This window comes from Lissotriton helveticus, chromosome 2_1, assembly GCF_964261635.1.
Source record: "Lissotriton helveticus chromosome 2_1, aLisHel1.1, whole genome shotgun sequence".
In the NCBI taxonomy this organism is placed as follows: Eukaryota; Metazoa; Chordata; class Amphibia; order Caudata; family Salamandridae; genus Lissotriton; species Lissotriton helveticus.
This window is the reverse complement of record NC_136059.1, coordinates 35,229,891-35,250,601: the sequence shown is the minus strand read 5'-3', so window position 1 is coordinate 35,250,601 and position 20,711 is coordinate 35,229,891.

Below are 20,711 nucleotides of genomic sequence, written 5' to 3'. Positions count from 1 at the left end.
CAGTGGTACGTCTAGTAGGAAAAGAGCGAGACAGTACCCCATGAGAGAGGTTCCTCCGGTTTGGAGGGAAGGTGATGCAAACGCAGTTCCACCGGTTCTGCCTCATTTCCAGCGTGTATGGGTACATGTCCCCTGGAAAAGATCCGAAGTTTTAGCACTCAAACAGACACTACCCGATCCCCGTAAAAACCCGACTGGGTATTATAAGGAGTTGTCCCAAACTGCAAGCTCATGTATAATGAATTTAGCGGATATAGACATGTTGTTTGGGAACGTTGTTCCACATCCTTTATGGAGTAAGATACGTCATACGGATCATGACCAAGAATTAGGTGACTCATGGGCGAACATTGCGACTACAGATGCTAGACAAATCGGTGGTTTCAAGCCTGAGCCGTTAATAGCTGAACTTCCTGGTAGAATTATTGCGTACATGAAGACAATTATGCCTGATGTACGTGTAAACTGGGACAAGCTATCCGCGTGCAAGCAGAAGAAAGACGAGAATGTGTCTGACTTCTTCACGAGATTTGAGGAAACTTTCACTGACCATAGTGGTCAGGATATGGCTACCGAGGGTGGCCAAAGACTGTTTGTAGACAAGTTTGTACACAATTTGCTTCCTGAATTGTGTGCTAAACTAAAAGACTCAGAGAGTGCTTGGGCTGTCTCTACGTCAGCACAGATTCTAGCAACAGCCCAGTACTATGAAAATAGGCGTAAAGACGAGTTAGACAAGGCAGACAAAAAGACGAAAGATTTGAAAACTAAAGTTCTTCTCCAACAGGCCTATCCGCCTCGTATGGCTAGCTAGCCCAATTATCAACAGAACCAGCAGTACTCTAGAGACGCGCAAGGAAACGAGCTTTCCCATCAGCGTCCTACGTATGGCCCGAATCAATGTGCGTATTGCAAAGAAGAGGGTAATTTTAAAGGTAATTGTCCGGCTCTTGCCCGACGTTTAAACGGTGTCCAAGGTGTAAGGGGAAGAGGTGTTCAGCATGCCTCTGAGGTTCTTTGAAATCTGAACCTGTGTTTAAAATATCATTATTCTGCTATGATTTTGATATCAGAGAAACGAAAATGGCAAGTTTTATATGTGTGTGTGTTTTCATCACAATACAATGATGCATGCAGGAGTTATTGGCAAATTCATTCTGAGCCCACAGGCACCCATGTTGTGAACAGCGTCCATTTTAGGTGTTGCCCTTTACATAGGCATATACATGAGCCAATGATTCTGGTAGAGCAAGTATGAAAGGACACGTACCCCTTAGCTTGAGTTCTTCCTGACTCCCATTTGACCTGAACAGGCTGAATCTGCCTACGTGATGTTGGCCTCACCAAACCAGTCCATGCCCTCTAGTCAATCTATATTAAAGATCTGAGCAACTTGTTTTGTACATTGGCCTGAGCAAGATTAGAAGGCCGAATACAGTAGCCATGCCTGTTTATGACCCATAAGCATCCCTTATCCTACATTTCTATCTTCCACACCTGGCTCTGTTTCTCTGCTTCTGGGCTTTTACAATGGGGAGGTGACTGTTTATATGATGGGGAGGAAACCAGTTCTATTGTGAGCTTCTCCGGCCTGCACAGGAAAATATGTGAAGTTTGACATATGTTCATGATGGAAGATGGGTTGGTCAGTTTGGGCAAGTAGAATGGAATTCATAATTATGGCCTGCTTTGTTATGGTACCATGGGAGCGACCTACAATGATGTGTTTCAAAGCAAGAATGTGAGCCTAGGGCCAAACTTTTTGTATAAAAAGCCTGCCTGAGAAAGCTCAGGCAGGCTCCCTCTTTCAATTGTAAAACTACGGTTGGACGACGAAGCCTCATAATTAATTATAATAAAGATGTCCTTTAATTTTACAGATTGCCTGTCAATTCCTTTGCTGCTTTATTATGCAAACTGCTGGATAGATCCCTGGTGGGGAGAGTGAGTCATTTTCTACTTTTCTTCAAATGGCGCATCCAACTGTGGGGCCTTATAATGGAGTGGTTATCTTCAGTAGTGTTTTGTCAAAGGATGGAAAAACTGCTGGGGAAGACAAGACAGAATTCTACCAAAAAGAGGTACTCTGGGCACAGGGTTTTCTGGGGGATTATTTGTCTCTGCGGCCCAGTATGTTTTTTGATTTTTCTGACTTAAAAACTCTCCTGAAGTTGCCACTCCTGACTAAGGAACTTATTTTTTTCTTGCTGTAAGTATTTTTTAACAGACTGTTAGTGCAGTGGGGAATTGACAGTTATAATTTGGACAAATATTCGTGTATATGCAAATTGCAATTTGTATAGGCAGTTAATGAAGAGATATTTTCTCCATCTGCTTTAGTTGAAGAATAAAAGTGGGTCGCTCCCAGTCCTTTTTGGTTCTGAGTCCTTAGTTATTTATTGGTCGCGGAAATGTGCCTGTTTTGATAATCCTTTTAGTTCTTGGTTTCGGTTCGGTTTCATTAGTTCTTGGTTTCAGTTCGGTTTCATAAGATTATCACTGGTTACGATAATCATTCAGTTCAGTTCGGGTATCGATACATTTGTCTGTTCTGGTAGGCCTAAGTTCTTGGTTCGAGTGGTGTTTCCCGGTTGGAGGATTCGCGTCTGATACCTCCGGTTGGAACTCCAATTTATGAGCTCTCTTTAAAGGTCTGTGAGGCTGTCCCTTTTGCAGCCTTCTGGAAATCTGTTGAAGAATTTAAAAAAAAAAAAACGAAAAAAATAGGAACAAAAACGTTTTTGTTGTAAATATGGTTTATAACTAGTATTGGTAGGTTATTTTTGAGCACAGTCTGTAGGCTGTTCCTTGTTTCTGTCCTAAGTGTTGACCTATGGGTTAAAATGTGTGTTTAAATGTCTATGTTGTTTGTGGGTTTTGTTGTAAATTGCGACGGCGCTATGTACAAGAACGGCGCTATGTACAAGAAATGGTTAGAGCGCGCTGTTTTGTGTGTCCTGAGTGTTTGACCCGCCCTTCTGTTTTGTGTCTGGAATGAGCTCAATGTATGTATGTGTATGGGTCACGTCCAATAGATGTAAATAAGGCTCCAAAGAAAAAAAATGAAAAAACGAAATTGCCTGTTCTTTAGACGCACGGTGTTAGATGTTCACAGCCAAGTCTTTTCAGCTGCAGTATATCTAATAAGAATGTTCATTCAGCCAGCACCTCTTTAGTTAAACACGGGTGATGGAATTTTGCAAACAGTCCTTTTTAAATAAATATGGCGCAGTAATCTCACGCATTCCCAGTTAGGCAGCTGCGCCTAAGCTTGTGTGTTAATATGTATCTAAATAATAGGCTAGGGATATAGTGAGCGTTTTACATGTAGAACAGTCACAAATAGCAATAATTAGGTTTCATTAGGAGAAAATAATTGTTAATTATGAAAAATAATTATTAAAAACAAGTGCTACAAAAATCGTTTTTTAATATTTGTGAAGCTTAACACTCATACTATGACCCCCTAGCATTAAAATGTTTGATTTAAGTTATGTTGTACCACAAAAATGACCAAACACTTCTGTGCGCAATTTCCCTTACCCTAGGCGCAAACAAGCTCATTTCTATAAGGTATAACGTAGTATTTTCAAATGTATGACTCATAAATTAGGTAGTAGACATTCTAGTAATACCCACTATGCAATAAAATTGTAGGATATTTATTTCTTAGTATCTAGAATACCAAAGTCGATTTTCAGATAAATAGACTGTTTAAATGGTTTCAGGGCCCCTTTTTAAAGTGTCTCTTTAGTAAATACATACATTTAGATCTTAATATATATGTTTGCAGGTTGTGCCTTCTTGTGATTCAGCGAGTCAATGTGTCATAGAATTACAAGAAGCTTTTATTCTAAAAAGACTAGTATGTGTGTTATTAGGTTTGGTGATTTATTCATTAAATCTAGGTTAATAATATAAGAGTAGGGAGATGAATTTTAGCGCAAAAGAAAAAAAAAAAGAGAGAGAAATTATTGTTTTAAATAGAGTGAAATATTGCAGGTGTTTAAACTTACTGGCTTTCGTCAGCTTCAGTTACCATGAGCAGGGGACTGGCAGAACCTGTATAACGTGTTCCAGCAGTAGCGGCCGAGATGTTATCTTGTAAGGCTGTCTTGTTGACATTTGTGACCTTTTAATTAGGGCCTCGCCTGTGGAATGCAGCATGACACGGTTAAACATGCATCTGATGCTAACTTCAGCTGCCTCTTTGTATTTAAATCACTGCCCCTGCCACGGTCCTGACCTGAGGTCACTTGAATAGCCTGACTTGCTCCGATAAATTTAATTCCTGCGCATGTCCATAATTTAAAAGTGTCTTCTTAAAGCGTTACAAATTTGACATTAGCTGGGATGGGGTTTTTGTTTTTAAACTAAAATGAGCAGAGGATGCAGGGCACATGTACAGCAAATGATGATTGCATTTTAGCCAAAGAATAAATAATAGCTCCAGCATGTTCCCACAAAACGCTTCTTGTTCGGTAAATTATGTCATCAACACATTTATCTCAAATTAGAAATACGGCAGGGCTGACACAACATTGCATCCCGCTAATAATAATAAAAGGAACACTATTTAATTGTAAAACTGCAGCCTCATTTGTCAGTACCCTGAAGGATTGTAGAGCCCACACGTGGTTTGCATAGCTCACAGTTGCTTTCAAAATGCTGCACACAAGCGCTTTATATGAGATGTAGTTGATTGTATATGATTTAAATCTGTAACCTTCATTCATTGCAGGCTGGCTTGTTCTCATTTGCCGCATTCACATTACATCTGCGTTAAAAGCGCACATCTGAGATAATAAACAAATAGGAAAGGTATTCCTCATGCAAAATTGTAGCACCTGCACTTCATGTCTTACAAATTAAGCACTGTGTAAAATGAGGGAACATGATTTAAAAAGGGCAAATGCAAAAGTGATTTCTTTAAAAAAAATATCAAACATTCTGCTAAATGATCTGTAGAACTGGTATATGTGTGTCTCCATGCTAGGAACTAATGATTTTTTTTAGTTAAGTTTATTTGACAAAAAGAAAAACGAAGTGTTACAGTGAGTTTTAGATAGGCAATAAGTAGAAGCCCTTCCCCAAAATTCTGCAACTTAAAGGCCTTAGGCCTGAGTGAGAATGGGCGTTTTTGCAAGGTGCATGGACAAAAAGTTACAGGTAAATAATGAAAAGTTTTTGTATGTCACATTGTGTCATGTTTGATAAAAAGGGTTATAATTGATGTTTTATTATAAGAAATGTGTGTGTTGTGTATCTTTTCTGCTTCTTCCTACAGATAATTCATGGATTAATTCACAAGACACGTGAGTTGGCTGGTTGAAGAGAAATGTTTTTTTTGCGTAATTTCTTTAAGAAACAAATGTGTGTTTATGTTTCATTTATACATTTGGTCCACTGAAACGCGTTATTTGACGCAGCGACATAATATTTTTACAGCAGAGTATCAATTACCTGATGCCCTGCTGTCAAAAGTAGGGTATAGGATTTTAGACTTGACAATTGAGATTGGGCTGCAGGTTTATAGTATACAGTACATGTGCCATGGTATTATGCATGACCGTTTATTCATATATGCTGTTTGTTTGTCTGGGCTGTTTTTTTCCTTGTGCTTGATATACAGCAAGTATATCTTATGGCTTGAGATGGCTCGATATGTGTATTTTTTTTTATCCCCTGTGTTAGGAACACATATGACGATATGTGTTATTTCACAATAAATTGGATGAATATTGTATTAAGATAAATTTCACAGATATGGACCTCATACTGTGAGCGAGTAAGGCAGCAGTTTTTCCAGTGCATGCCTAAATTTGGCTGTAATGATATTTAAGAAAACTAAAATGATATACTGGATCAAAGTGTGCCACCCGTTGTTAGTCACTTACTGCCCTTTTCCCTTAAGGACAGGCAGCTCTGCATTTATGTATCCTTGATTGGGCCTAAGGATGGAATTATAGATCCGTGACTAAAGGTGGCCTAATTTCGATATCGCATTTTTTGATCGCATTTTTTTTGATTAGCCTATGGATTCATTTTTTTCTTTCCCTGAAGAGACAACTGAACATTAGTTAGAATTACCGTGTAGGGTATAGATTGTCAGCGGTAGAGTTAAATTTCTGTAACATTGGTCTTTCATGTATCCCCGTGCTCTTGGTGCTGTGTCACATGCCTTAGGCCACCCAAGCAAACTCTTGTCCTTCCTATAGATTTTTCTTTTTGCTTCTTACCTGACCAATGTTGCATCATGTTTAGTTATTGAAGATTTTAGTTGTGTTCTACTTCCATTTTCCCTTCTCCATCTTCCTTTCACCAGTCAGCCCATTTATTATTATGGGTGTATTGTTCATGTTCACACTTCTAGACTGCAGTGATGTATTAGAAACCCCCCTTATGCCACATACATTCCCTTTTGATTGATCAGACTAGTTTTCAAGAATTTTCTTTAGGCCCACTTCAAATGTCTTTTCAGACTGACTGTCAGGATAGTGATAGCCTGGTTAATTGACCCAATACAAGTTTTCCATCTCAATAGGAGATATCTCAAGTTTACATTCTTTTTAGTACGACATATTTTTAATGTCTATTTTTAATTTTTCAGTTCTCTTCTGTTTCTGCTGTTTCAATTTTTTTAATTAGATGTGTTCTAATCATGCAAATACCAGGACTTTCTAGTGTTTGTTCTTTGTCTTCACATTTGATTGCATAGTGCACTTAATGCACATTTTTAAGGGACTTTTCTTCATGTCCTTGATAATCTGAATCATGTTATTTTTCTATTCGAGATGTTCTAGATAAGGAATTTAGGAACACCTAGGCTTAGTCATTGAGGGAACACATGTATTTACCCCATTAGACAATGCCACTGTGTGAGGAAATTCATTTGGATAGAATTCCTGTGTAGCTATAGATGACAGAGAATAATGAAAAGAACATAAATGAAGATTCTAAAGATACTGTTTTGCCCTTTTGCCTTTGCTCTTGTATTTTATGCCAATGGCACATTGTCACTCCCTTGCAGAATTACAGGCCACATGCTTACCAGTCCCCTTGTTAAAACACATGAACTGCTTCTTGTGCTTGATTTGGAGGAAACTAACAATTGTGTTACATTCCCTGCATCACTAGGCTCTGCTAGACCTTCCAGAGTTAAAGGAAGAGTGATTCCCTGTAGACCTGTGATCAACACTAAGCTCACTCCCCATCAGTGACCGCTCTGAGATGAATAGATTTCCTGGCTCTACAATTCGTGCAACAAGAAAGTCGCGAAGCTTAACAGCGATCATCAGCGCGACATCAGTGGTACCTCCAAAGCAAGGCATTTGATTTGCGAAAGGCGTTGCAGAAGAAAGGAGGAGCTGATTCTTTTATTTGTTGTTTGGGCTCTGTACCTGTTATGTGCTGGAAACCTCTGTCAGTGTACATTCCCTTGAGCCCTTGGCCCGAGTTTTGGCCACATTCACACCTCATTTGCTTTGCACCAGTGGAACGACAGTACACCCAAGCATCCACGTTTGGAAAAAGGCACTACATTTTGGTGCCCATGAGAGAGCAGCTTGAGCGTCCTCTGACACTAAATGATGAGTGTTGGAGTCTGAAGATGCTGCTGATCTTGCTAAGTAGTGCTTGGATCTGCACGAGATGCTTTGTGCCCTTGATCAATGAACAGCACATCATTTGTAGCGTCTGCCACAAAGAACAGACACTGGTGCATTGTTTTGAGACATTGAGACTTTCGAGTGAGCTGTGAGTGTTTTGCCCGGAGAGCACTCCAACTAAACAGTATTGTTTTCTCATGAAAAGCCTGACTTGAAGAGGCCCAACGCGAAGAAAACACTGGAAGCGGATTTGATGGATAATAGAAGCCTGCCAGGAGAGGCTTTGACGGACTTTGGGTATTTTCTGTGAGCTTGTATAGACTTGAAGTTTGGAAACTAATTTTTGCTGCTTTTCTGGCATTGTTTTAAAGTACTATTCTGTTTAGTAGAAGCAGAATAAAGTCCACTCTCTGTGGAACAGTATCCCTTTTCATCTGAGAGCATTGATCAGGAACACCATTGTTTCGCTTAAACATATAATGAATTACTGAAATGCATAGGAAGCTATATAAAATGTTATTAGATAATTCTAGGATTTGCTTTCTGTTTAGGATTGTGCAAGTATTTTGCATTTGACTTTTGTTTTTATTTTTCTCTTGCTTTTTCTGAAATTGTATTATGGTTTTTTTTGTTAAATTTTTGATTGGTTGCCATTTGCCAGTTGCAGGGTCACGTAGGAGTACAAACGGTTCAGTTTGTGACCTGAGTAGTGGCAGTAGGCCTGCAGGACTTGCAGTGTCCCTATGACCTGCTAATAATCACAGCTGAAGTACTCTACCAAGATTGCGTGAGCGACATTAGAAAATGGAGATTGTATTGAGGAATGACGATAAAAAGCAAGAGATGAAAAACAGACATTATAGAATATTGTTCTCTAAGTGCGGTATAGCTCTATCTATTTTAATACTTTTATGTATTTTATTGGCTACTATATTTTGGTTTGTTTCTTCTACACAATTGACGTCTGCACCCACCTCCCACACCTATGTCTTTCTTCTACTTCTTTGCATCTTTCCAGATGTTACCCGAACACGGATAGTTAGGAGATCAGAGTTTACTGATAATTCCTTTTGTATCGTTTTCATCAACACCAGTTAGTAGTTGGACATCACTTATTGTTGGGTATGTGGCCTTGTACCACATACTACAGATAGAGGCACTCCCTATTTTTGTCCTGCCATATATGGCCTTTGTTCTACCGTGTGTGTAGGGAGACCTGTCCCGAGAGAGAGACGCTAGGTAATAGGATTATGCTTCAGTAACATCTTGAGGATTTTTATAAAATATAGATCTGGACCCAGACTAGCGTGAGTATAGGTTATTGCCTATGTAAGGGCAAAAGGGGCATCTGAGGTTCTTTGAAATCTGAACCTGTGTTTAAAATATCATTATTCTGCTATGATTTTGATATCAGAGAAACGAAAATGGCAAGTTTTATATGTGTGTGTGTTTTCATCACAATACAATGATGCATGCAGGAGTTATTGGCAAATTCATTCTGAGCCCACAGGCACCCATGTTGTGAACAGCGTCCATTTTAGGTGTTGCCCTTTACATAGGCATATACATGAGCCAATGATTCTGGTAGAGCAAGTATGAAAGGACACGTACCCCTTAGCTTGAGTTCTTCCTGACTCCCATTTGACCTGAACAGGCTGAATCTGCCTACGTGATGTTGGCCTCACCAAACCAGTCCATGCCCTCTAGTCAATCTATATTAAAGATCTGAGCAACTTGTTTTGTACATTGGCCTGAGCAAGATTAGAAGGCCGAATACAGTAGCCATGCCTGTTTATGACCCATAAGCATCCCTTATCCTACATTTCTATCTTCCACACCTGGCTCTGTTTCTCTGCTTCTGGGCTTTTACAATGGGGAGGTGACTGTTTATATGATGGGGAGGAAACCAGTTCTATTGTGAGCTTCTCCGGCCTGCACAGGAAAATATGTGAAGTTTGACATATGTTCATGATGGAAGATGGGTTGGTCAGTTTGGGCAAGTAGAATGGAATTCATAATTATAGCCTGCTTTGTTATGGTACCATGGGAGCGACCTACAATGATGTGTTTCAAAGCAAGAATGTGAGCCTAGGGCCAAACTTTTTGTATAAAAAGCCTGCCTGAGAAAGCTCAGGCAGGCTCCCTCTTTCAATTGTAAAACTACGGTTGGACGACGAAGCCTCATAATTAATTATAATAAAGATGTCTTTTAATTTTACAGATTGGCTGTCAATTCCTTTGCTGCTTTATTATGCAAACTTCTGGATAGATCCCTGGTGGGGAGAGTGAGTCATTTTCGACTTTTCCTCACCTCTAGAGGTAGAGGCCGTGGAAATTTCACTCAGAATATAACTTCTTTTCCGCCTCAGAAATCCATGAATAGCTTTGATCAACAGAGTAATTCATCGTCCAAGTCAGCTCAGTACTATGCTGACGACTATTACACCGAACACGACAATGAGGGTAACGATCGCTAGGACAGCCATGGACGAAGAGAGGGAGTTGTTTCAGTTCCAGTAGATCAGGATGGACCTTATGTCGAGGTAATTACCTCAGGAGTGTCAGAGCCATTTCTGCTGGATACTGGTGCTACAAAAAGTTCTATTATGCACTCAAAACTTCCTGGCGCACCTTTGTCTGGCGAAATGAATGTCTCAGTAGGCTTCTCTGGCACCCCTGTTAGAAACCCGATCTCTAGTCCTGTTTCCCTTTCTGTTGGCCCCTGTGAATTAGAAGCACCCCTCATTCTTACAACAGGTTGCGGTGAAAATTTGTTAGGATTGGATTTGCTAAAAAGGTTGTACGCGACTTTGTACTGTTCTCCCTCGGGAGTACAGCTTACTTTAGGGAAGAAAGTAATTTCTCCAATGTACTTGTCAAAAGAAGGTATCCCAACCGAATTGTCATCACTTCCGGATATACTGTGGGCTAATGGTTCCAACGATGTAGGTCGTTTAGAGATAGCACCGTATGTCATAACTCTGAAAGCAAACGCCAGATTGCCACGTATTCCCCAATACAAAATATCTAACGAATGCGAGAAGGCATTGCTAACGATCATTTATGATTTGATCGATAAAGATGTTATCGAAGAAACGACAGGGAACGTTTGTAACAGTCCAGTTTTACCGGTCTTAAAACGTACTGATCCTTCACGACCACCTGTATACAGGTTCGTGATCGACCTCAGAGAAGTGAATAAGGTAGTTATACCGCAGTTTCCAGTCGTCCCGACATTACTGCTTTATTGACAATGGTTCCAGCTTCAGCAGCTTGGTTCTCGGTGATTGACCTGAAGAACGCTTTCTTCAGCGTCCCGATCGCCGAAGAGAGTAGAGACCTTTTCGGCTTCAATTTAGGAGGACGAAGCTTCCGCTTCAAAAGCGCTCCTCAAGGCTACTGCGAAAGCCCATCAATATTCAGTCAGGCTCTGAAAACACAACTAGACACAATTGTACTGCCTGATGGGTCAACATTGATTCAGTACGTAGACGATCTACTGATCGCTGCAGACACTGAAGAGATTTGCAAGGAAGCTACGTTGTCGCTATTACGTCACCTATGTGACATGAAGCACAAAGTCTCCCTTTCAAAACTGCAATTTTGTCGACAAGAAGTAACCTACCTAGGTCACATCTTATCGAAGGAGGGAAGGAGACTGACACCAGAAAGAATACAGGCAATCACAGAACTAAGTACCCCAAGGACACAGAGAGGTGTTCGAGCCTTTTTGGGCATTACATTGTACTGTAGACAATGGATACCGAATTTCTCACTACTAGCCAAGCCCTTACTGTCACTACTCCGCAAAGACACGCCTAATCCTATGCCTTGGTCTGAAGATTGTCAGACGAGTTTCCACGAGTTGCGCGATGCATTGTGTTCGGCTCCTGTGTTGGGAAACCCCAACTACAGTAAGCCTTTTACATTGTATGTCCACGAAAAAGAAGGTTGTGCATTATCAGTCTTAACGCAACTCTTTGGGGACAAACAGCACCCATGCGCGTATTTTTCGGCAACTCTGGATCCAGTGGTTAAGGCACTGCCAAGTTGTCTAAGAGCAACAGCCGCAGCAGCTGTCTGCATTCGACAGTCTGCTGGATTAGTCATGAATAACACTTTGATCGTTATGGTTCCGCATGCAGTAGACATTTTGCTAAATAGGACAAAGACACAACACCTTACTAGCGCTCGACTATCCAGTTACGAACTTACCCTGCTAGCAAGTCACATCCATATAAAGAGGTGTGATACACTCAACCCCGCTACGTTATTACCCATCCCGACAGAGACAGAGAAGATTGACAAACATGACTGCTGTTTCAGGACCGAGGAAGAGACAAAAGGGAGAGTAGACTTACAAGACACTCCCCTTCCCGAATGCAATGATACTCTATGGGTTGATGGTTCATGTTTCAAGTTGCCGAATGGTGATACGACTACAGCATATGCCGTAACGACGTTACACACCATTGTAGAGACTGCACGCATTTCCCACAGTTCTGCACAAGCTGCAGAGTTGATAGCGCTTACTAGAGCATGTGTGCTGGCGAAAGGAAAGCGAGTGAATGTGTACACTGACAGCCAATATGCCTTTGGTGTGGCTCACAGTTTTGGGAGATTATGGCGTGAACGTGGGTTCCTTACGTCCCATGGTGCAAAGATACAACATGGCCAGCTAGTCAATGAGCTCCTTGAGTCACTCACCTTGCCCCTACAAGTCGCCATTATAAAATGCAGTGCACACAAAAAGATTCAGGATGATGTTGGCCGTGGGAATGCATTGGCAGATGAGGTTGCGAAATAAACTGCAAGGAACACAATGAGTCGGATGTATGTCATGGGTCCCGCTAGATGGATTGCTGATGTGGGAATGTGTGAGGACACCATTGAAAGCGTAAAATCGATACAAGCCGAGGCCACTGAGAACGAGATGAATGAATGGAGAGAAAGCACAGGTAGATTGGATGCGAATGGTTGTTGGGTCGAATTATCGGAACACCAGCGATGGCTATTACCTAATGCATACGTACTTGCAGTAGTAACGATGGCTCACGGAATGGCACACATCAGTTCCAGAGGAATATGTAAACTATTGGCCCCAGTATGGCAGAATAGCAATATCCCAAAATGTGCAAAGAATGTGGTCGAAAAGTGTATGGTATGTTTGAAGTACAATCCCGGTAGGGGAACCCCAACTCCAGCTGGTCATTTTGCGCCTCCAACGTACCCGTTCGAGGTTTTGCAGCTTGATTTCATCCACATGGAGAGGTGCAACAATCTGAAATACGTTCTCGTTGTTGTTTGCGCCTTTTCAAGGTGGGTGGAAGCTTACCCCCTTAAGGACAACACCGCCTTATCAACTGCCAACGCCCTTGTCAAAGAGTTCTTCCCTAGGTTCGGTATGCCTAGAATCGTCTGGAGTGATAACGGAAGTGAATTCGTAGGATGCGTGATGAAGAGAGTGTGTGAGTGTTTAGGCATACACCAGAAATTTCACTCTGCCAATCACCCCCAATCAGCTGGATTAGTAGAGTGCTACAATGGCACTCTAAAACTCAAACTAGCCAAGATCCAAGCCAGTACAGGTCTTAAATGGCCTGACGCCCTGCCTCTAGCACTTTTGTCAACCCGGACGACTGTCCACTCCAGGTTAGGACTTAGCCCCCATGAGATTGTGTTTGGCCGCCCAGCCAACGTCTGGGGCGTGCCAAGACCCAAGAAACTAAGCGAGATAGAACACCCCGTACTGCTTGACTATTTGTGCGAATTGACAACTAAATTGCGTGTTTTACACCAACAGGTTCACAGTTCTTCTCCACCAGCCTCTGACGATCCAGGTCACCTCATCGAACCCGGTTCGTGGGTTTTGTTGCGGAATTTTCAGCGCACCAACAACGAACAACCGAGGTGGACCGGACCGCACCTAGTACTACTTTCAACAAGATCTGCTGTGCGAGTGGAAGGCAAGAAGAACTGGGTACATGGGACCCACTGCAAACGGGTCCCTCTACCCCTTCCATACGACCGGTGGGTCAACAAAGGACTTGCCGACTGAGACAGAATCCGTACCTCGCTTCATCCCTTTCAGCGATGCCCGTTTGAAAGAAACTAGTACCGAAAAGGAGAGTGATCATATTTTGCAAGGACTTGTGTCACCATCTATGCAATTGGACACTACTGAACCTGAAACGCTGTTTGAAGATCACACCGTACCTGGGAAACGACGATACAACCTGCGGTCTAGACAAAAGAACTAATAAAAGTTTGATCTAATGTAAATTCCTTTTTCCCCTAAGAACTATTTTTGGATTTTCAGCTCTCTCGTCCCAAGGGAACTAGCTCATTTTTGATTTTTCGAACCGCCATCCGGTTCTGCTGCTAGGGTCGCGGTTGAAGTCTGGGGAGTTCAACTGGGAAGTTCTAGGTCCACGGTTCTGATTGGTCCACGGGAGTTACCCCGGACTGAGCAGAGCGCGCTCCCTGGGAGAATCAATCAACCACCGCGGGCAGCAACTAGAGGATGGAGTTTCCAAGGGTAGAGAGACCTGTCAGGCTTACGAACTTCAGAAAACAGTTATGCACGATACTGTCCAGAAGAAGATTCCTGATACTATGTGTTTTAATGTTATGTAGCATACTTGTGTTTTTTACTAGTTATACACTATTCGTTTTTAAAGTTACCTTTTCGAATGACACCCAGCCACCACCTCCTCCCACTATTTCTCCACACTACTTTCACCCTTTACCTGAACACGAATCTGCCCGAAGACTCGAATTTGCAAACAACTCTTTCATTCAGCTTCTACACCAACACCAGTCCATAATGAACACGTCAAACTGTTGGATATGCGGACTTATGCCACACACAACCGATAAGGGGATCCCATACTTCATTTTGCCATTCAGCTACTATGGTTCTCTGTGGGCTTTCCAGACCATGTTCTTATTCGCCCTAGAACCATACCCTACCCGTTCCGCTGCGAGCGATTCCAGTAACAAGGCACTGATTGCAGGGATAAGAAACATGAGTAGGGATATCGACACATATCTGACAATGCACAAAGATGAACTGAGTCCCTACACCCGTTGGAATGTGACTAAACATGGGGTTTACCTGGTCAAGAGCCAGGCAGCACAGAAATCTCGCCCAGTTTGGATAGTGCCCCACCGAGGTCACTTATGCTTACAGGGTATTGGTAGGAACCCCACAGCACAGTTAGGAAAGAGCATTTGCACGGAAACATATGTATTTGCTTCCCGAACTTCCCCTATACTCTTGGCAGCCAAAGGCACGTATTTCGTTTGCCACGACCAAGCCTACACATGGTTGCCCCCTGATTTCTCAGGTACATGTTTTATTTCATTTCTGCTGCCTCCTACCTACACGGCCCGAGCAGATTACCATCGGACAAGGACAGCTAGAGGTGTCGTGAGTAAAGACGACACCGCGGGTCAGGAATTCGCTGACTTCGCAAAGGGTTTTCTGCCATTTTGGGGGCCTATGGTGAACAGCAGGAATATTCGCCAGTTAGCACGGATAGTTGAATCCGCCGTGATTACTACGGCCGGAGCCCTTGGCAATTTGACAACAGAGCTTCAGTCGGATCGACTTATGACCCTTCAGAACCGAATTGCCTTAGACATCATACTCGCCGATCGTGGTGATGTGTGTAGAGTCATCCAATCCAGTTGCTGCATATTCATCCCTGATAACGCACCGACAGTATACCAGGCCATCTCCAAACTGCACGAAATATCTGGTTCCCTTCACATTGAGAAAGGGGATTGGTCCCTGCTGGGGTGGTTCTGGGAACTGATCACTGCCTGGGGATGGAAAACTTTGATTTTCATTGGGATGCTCTTGGCACTTCTGTTCATGTTTTGCTTGTGTATACAGTGCGCTCCTGCACTATGTGGCCTCTGCGCTACCTCGTGTGTACGGAAGCCTGTGTCGCAGGATGAGCTGAGTAACAGAATGATGCTACAGCAACATCTCCACGAACTTTCTTCATACCGATTTGGACTCAGAGTAGCATGAGTTATTGCCTTATATGAGGGCAAAAGGAGGGTCTGTGGTACTCAAAATCCGGACCCTGTTGTTCTCCCGATATCGAGGTCCAATACCCGTGTCACGAAACCTCAACGTACCGAGACGATTTTGGTGTCTACGACCCGATAATGATTAGGACATCCTTCCTATGTATTTGCGTTACAATCGAGGGTTGCCAACACCCCTAAATCACAGTTTCCGTCCAATCCCTTAAACTCTATTTTGTGAACGGCATCCATCTTGCAGCTTGCCCTCATGATAAGTCAATTAAAGGTCGAGCTTGATCCAAATAGACACGTCCACCTTTCGTGACTTTCCCCTGACCTGTCCCAACTGACTCCACTGTCTTCGGCCAAACCTGTTTAGGCAGCTCCTCGCCCAGTGGCCGAATGCGATAGCATCTACGCATAACATTCCATGAACCATTCACTACATACAGACCATGCTTTTTGCAAACATGCACCTGTCCACGTTCCTTGTTTATGGCCAGGTTTATGACTGGGTTACACCTTTCTTTATTGAGGTTTCATCGATATCTGATGGGAGTTCCAGGCCTAACTGGGTAATCTATCAACGAACTGGACATCTAAAATATGGGCTTGCTTACATGACTTCGCTCTTTGTATTATTGTAGAAATATGTATATTGCCATACCATAAACTCAAGAATTCTTGCTTGAAGCCATGTATCTTGTATATAAGGAGAAGGCTGGTTCTGTAAAAACGAACAGTCTCCCAAGAACCTACTCTCCGTGTGGTGTACTTTTGGGACACGTGTTACTTGGTAGCTACCAATAAAACTTGATCTTTGACTGCGACTAGAAGACTCCGTGTTTCTGTGGTCCGGAACAAGGGAGAACTCAGAGGTCTTCGGGTGTTATCCCCTGACACCAGCGGGTTCCTAAAAACCCGTTACCTCAATGGCTGTATTCTCTTTGGTGGGGTAAACCTCAATATATTTACTGAATGCGCAAATCACTACTAACACATACTTTGGGTTGTTCACACGTTCCATTTCGATGAAATCTATTTGGAGAACCTCAAAAGGGAAGGAAGGCGGGGCAAAGTTACCAGCAGGTGTAGAAGTACCTTTCCCAAGGTTGTGCTTCAGACAAATAATGCAATGTTTGACCAGGTGTGTGTCCACCTTAGCGATATTATCATTCTGCCATACTGGGTCTAGTAGTTTGCATATTCCCTTTGCACTAATATGCGCTGGACCATGGGCCATAGTGACAACAGGGAGTATAAATGCATTGGGGAGCAACCATCGCTGTTTCCCAGACAAGTCAGTCCAACCACAATCCTTGTCCAAACGACCTGTTCTCTCATCCCACATGGCCAATTCATCCACAGTCGCATCAGCCTGAATTTCCCTGACATTTTCCAATGTATCTTTAAACATTCCATTGTCTGGGACCCACCTAGCAGGACCTGGCACCAACATCTTTTTCATCTTCGATCGAGCTGTCTCCTTGGCTGTCTGGTCTGCAAAGGCATTTCCCCTCCCAACATCTTTTGTATTGGCTTTATGAACGCTGCATTTCACTATTGATAATTTATTGGGAAGTGTCAATGTGGACAGCAGTCTATGTATCAATGTGCCATTCCGTATCCGCTGTCTGTGCGAGGTCAAGAACCCACTCTCCGCCCAGAGGCGCCAAAAATTATGGGCCATCCCACAGTCGTACTGGCTGTCGGTGTAGATATTAACAGCCAGTCCCTCACTCAACTCGGAAGCCCTGAGGAGGGCAACCAACTGTGCAGCTTGGGCCGATTGGTGTGGGATACGGGATGTCTCAACTACAGCGTATAACGTTGTGATTGCATATGCTGCAGTGGTGGTGTCATCTGGTAATTTGAAACAAGAGCCATCAACATATAGTTCCCTTGGGGTACAGTTAAGGGAACAACAGTCAAGTCTACTCATCTCTTCGTCTCTTCCTCTGTCCGAAACAAACAATCATGGACATCATTGTCCTTTTCTTCTAAAGGGAGGGGTAGTAACGTGGCTGGATTCAGAGTAGCACATCTTTTGATGGTAACGTGCGGAGAAAGCAAGGTCAATTCGTAGCCAGTCAGATGTGCACTAGTAAGGTGCTGCTTCTTAGTCTTGTTTAATAACGTGTCCACAGCATGAAGTACCATTACTGTGAGATCAGTATCAAGGATGAGCCCTGCAAATTGTCTGATAGAAATCGCCACCGCCGCGGCAGCTTTATGACTGCTCGGTAGTGCTCTGGCGACATTATCAAGCATGGCAGAGAACTATTCAGAAAAGGGGGTGGTAATGGACAGAGCATCTGAATTAAACAGAACACTCATACCCAGTCAAAAGATCAGGGCTTGATCCATCACCGTTTTTTAGCTCACTACACCCTCCCAGTTCAGAACCTGGCTATATGCAAATTAGTCTGTGTCTGTCCCTGGCCCAGTGCATCATGGAAACAGGGCAGACCAAACTACCAAGCCAATTCTTTACTGGAAAGGAAACAAGCTTCCGGGGACCGGTTTCTGGCATTGCAGCCGTCTTCGGCCCGGCTTGCTTGAATCCTGATGGTGCAGTGAGCAAGGGACTCATGTCTGAGCATACCCTGCCACTCCTATAGTGGCCAAAACGATTCAGGAAAGGGGGTGGTAATGGACAGAGCATCTGAATTAAACAGAACACTCATACCCAGTCAAAAGATCAGGGCTTGATCCATCACCGTTTTTTAGCTCACTACACCATCCCAGTTCAGAACCTGGCTATATGCAAATTAGTCTGTCCCTGGCCCAGTGCATCATGGGAACAGGGCAGACCAAACTACCAAGCCAATTCTTTACTGGAAAGGAAACAAGCTTCCGGGGACCGGTTTCTGGCATTGCAGCCGTCTTCGGCCCGGCTTGCTTGAATCCTGATTGTGCAGTGAGCAAGGGACTCATGTCTGAGCATACCCTGCCACTCCTATAGTGGCCAAAACGATTCAGAAAAGGGGGTGGTAATGGACAGAGCATCTGAATTAAACAGAACACTCATACCCAGTCAAAAGATCAGGGCTTGATCCATCACCGTTTTTTAGCTCACTACACCATCCCAGTTCAGAACCTGGCTATATGCAAATTAGTCTGTCCCTGGCCCAGTGCATCATGGGAACAGGGCAGACCAAACTACCAAGCCAATTCTTTACTGGAAAGGAAACAAGCTTCCGGGGACCGGTTTCTGGCATTGCAGCCGTCTTCGGCCTGGCTTGCTTGAATCCTGATGGTGCAGTGAGCAAGGGACTCATGTCTGAGCATACCCTGCCACTCCTATAGTGGCCAAAACGATTCAGAAAAGGGGGTGGTAATGGACAGAGCATCTGAATTAAACAGAACACTCATACCCAGTCAAAAGATCAGGGCTTGATCCATCACCGTTTTTTAGCTCACTACACCATCCCAGTTCAGAACCTGGCTATATGCAAATTAGTCTGTCCCTGGCCCAGTGCATCATGGAAACAGGGCAGACCAAACTACCAAGCCAATTCTTTACTGGAAAGGAAACAAGCTTCCGGGGACCGGTTTCTGGCATTGCAGCCATCTTCGGCCCGGCTTGCTTGAATCCTGATGGTGCAGTGAGCAAGGGACTCATGTCTGAGCATACCCTGCCACTCCTATAGTGGCCAAAACGATTCAGAAAAGGGGGTGGTAATGGACAGAGCATCTGAATTAAACAGAACACTAATACACAGTCAAAAGATCAGGGCTTGATCCATCACCGTTTTTTAGCTCACTACACCATCCCAGTTCAGAACCTGGCTATATGCAAATTAGTCTGTCCCTGGCCCAGTGCATCATGGGAACAGGGCAGACCAAACTACCAAGCCAATTCTTTACTGGAAAGGAAACAAGCTTCCGGGGACCGGTTTCTGGCATGCCAGCCGTCTTCGGCCCGGCTTGCTTGAATCCTGATGGTGCAGTGAGCAAGGGACTCATGTCTGAGCATACCCTGCCACTCCTATAGTGGCCAAAACGATTCAGAAAAGGGGGTGGTAATGGACAGAGCATCTGAATTAAACAGAACACTCATACCCAGTCAAAAGATCAGGGCTTGATCCATCACCGTTTTTTAGCTCACTACACCATCCCAGTTCAGAACCTGGCTATATGCAAATTAGTCTGTCCCTGGCCCAGTGCATCATGGGAACAGGGCAGACCAAACTACCAAGCCAATTCTTTACTGGAAAGGAAACAAGCTTCCGGGGACCGGTTTCTGGCATTGCAGCCGTCTTCGGCCCGGCTTGCTTGAATCCTGATGGTGCAGTGAGCAAGGGACTCATGTCTGAGCATACCCTGCCACTCCTATAGTGGCCAAAACGATTCAGAAAAGGGGGTGGTAATGGACAGAGCATCTGAATTAAACAGAACACTCATACCCAGTCAAAAGATCAGGGCTTGATCCATCACCGTTTTTTAGCTCACTACACCATCCCAGTTCAGAACCTGGCTATATGCAAATTAGTCTGTCCCTGGCCCAGTGCATCATGGGAACAGGGCAGACCAAACTACCAAGCCAATTCTTTACTGGAAAGGAAACAAGCTTCCGGGGACCGGTTTCTGGCATTGCAGCCGTCTTCGGCCCGGCTTGCTTGAATCCTGATGGTGCAGTGAGCAAGGGACTCATGTCTGAGCAAACCCTGCCACTCCTATAGTGGCCAAAACGATTCAGAAAAGGGGGTGGTAATGGACAGAGCATCTGAATTAAACAGAACACTCATACCCAGTCAAAAGATCAGGGCTTGATCCATCACCGTTTTTTAGCTCACTACACCATCCCAGTTCAGAACCTGGCTATATGCAAATTAGTCTGTCCCTGGCCCAGTGCATCATGGGAACAGGGCAGACCAAACTACCAAGCCAATTCTTTACTGGAAAGGAAACAAGCTTCCGGGGACCGGTTTCTGGCATTGCAGCCGTCTTCGGCCCGGCTTGCTTGAATCCTGATGGTGCAGTGAGCAAGGGACTCATGTCTGAAACCGGTCCCCGGTAGCTTGTTTCCTTCCCAGTATAAGAATTGGCTTGGTAGTTTGG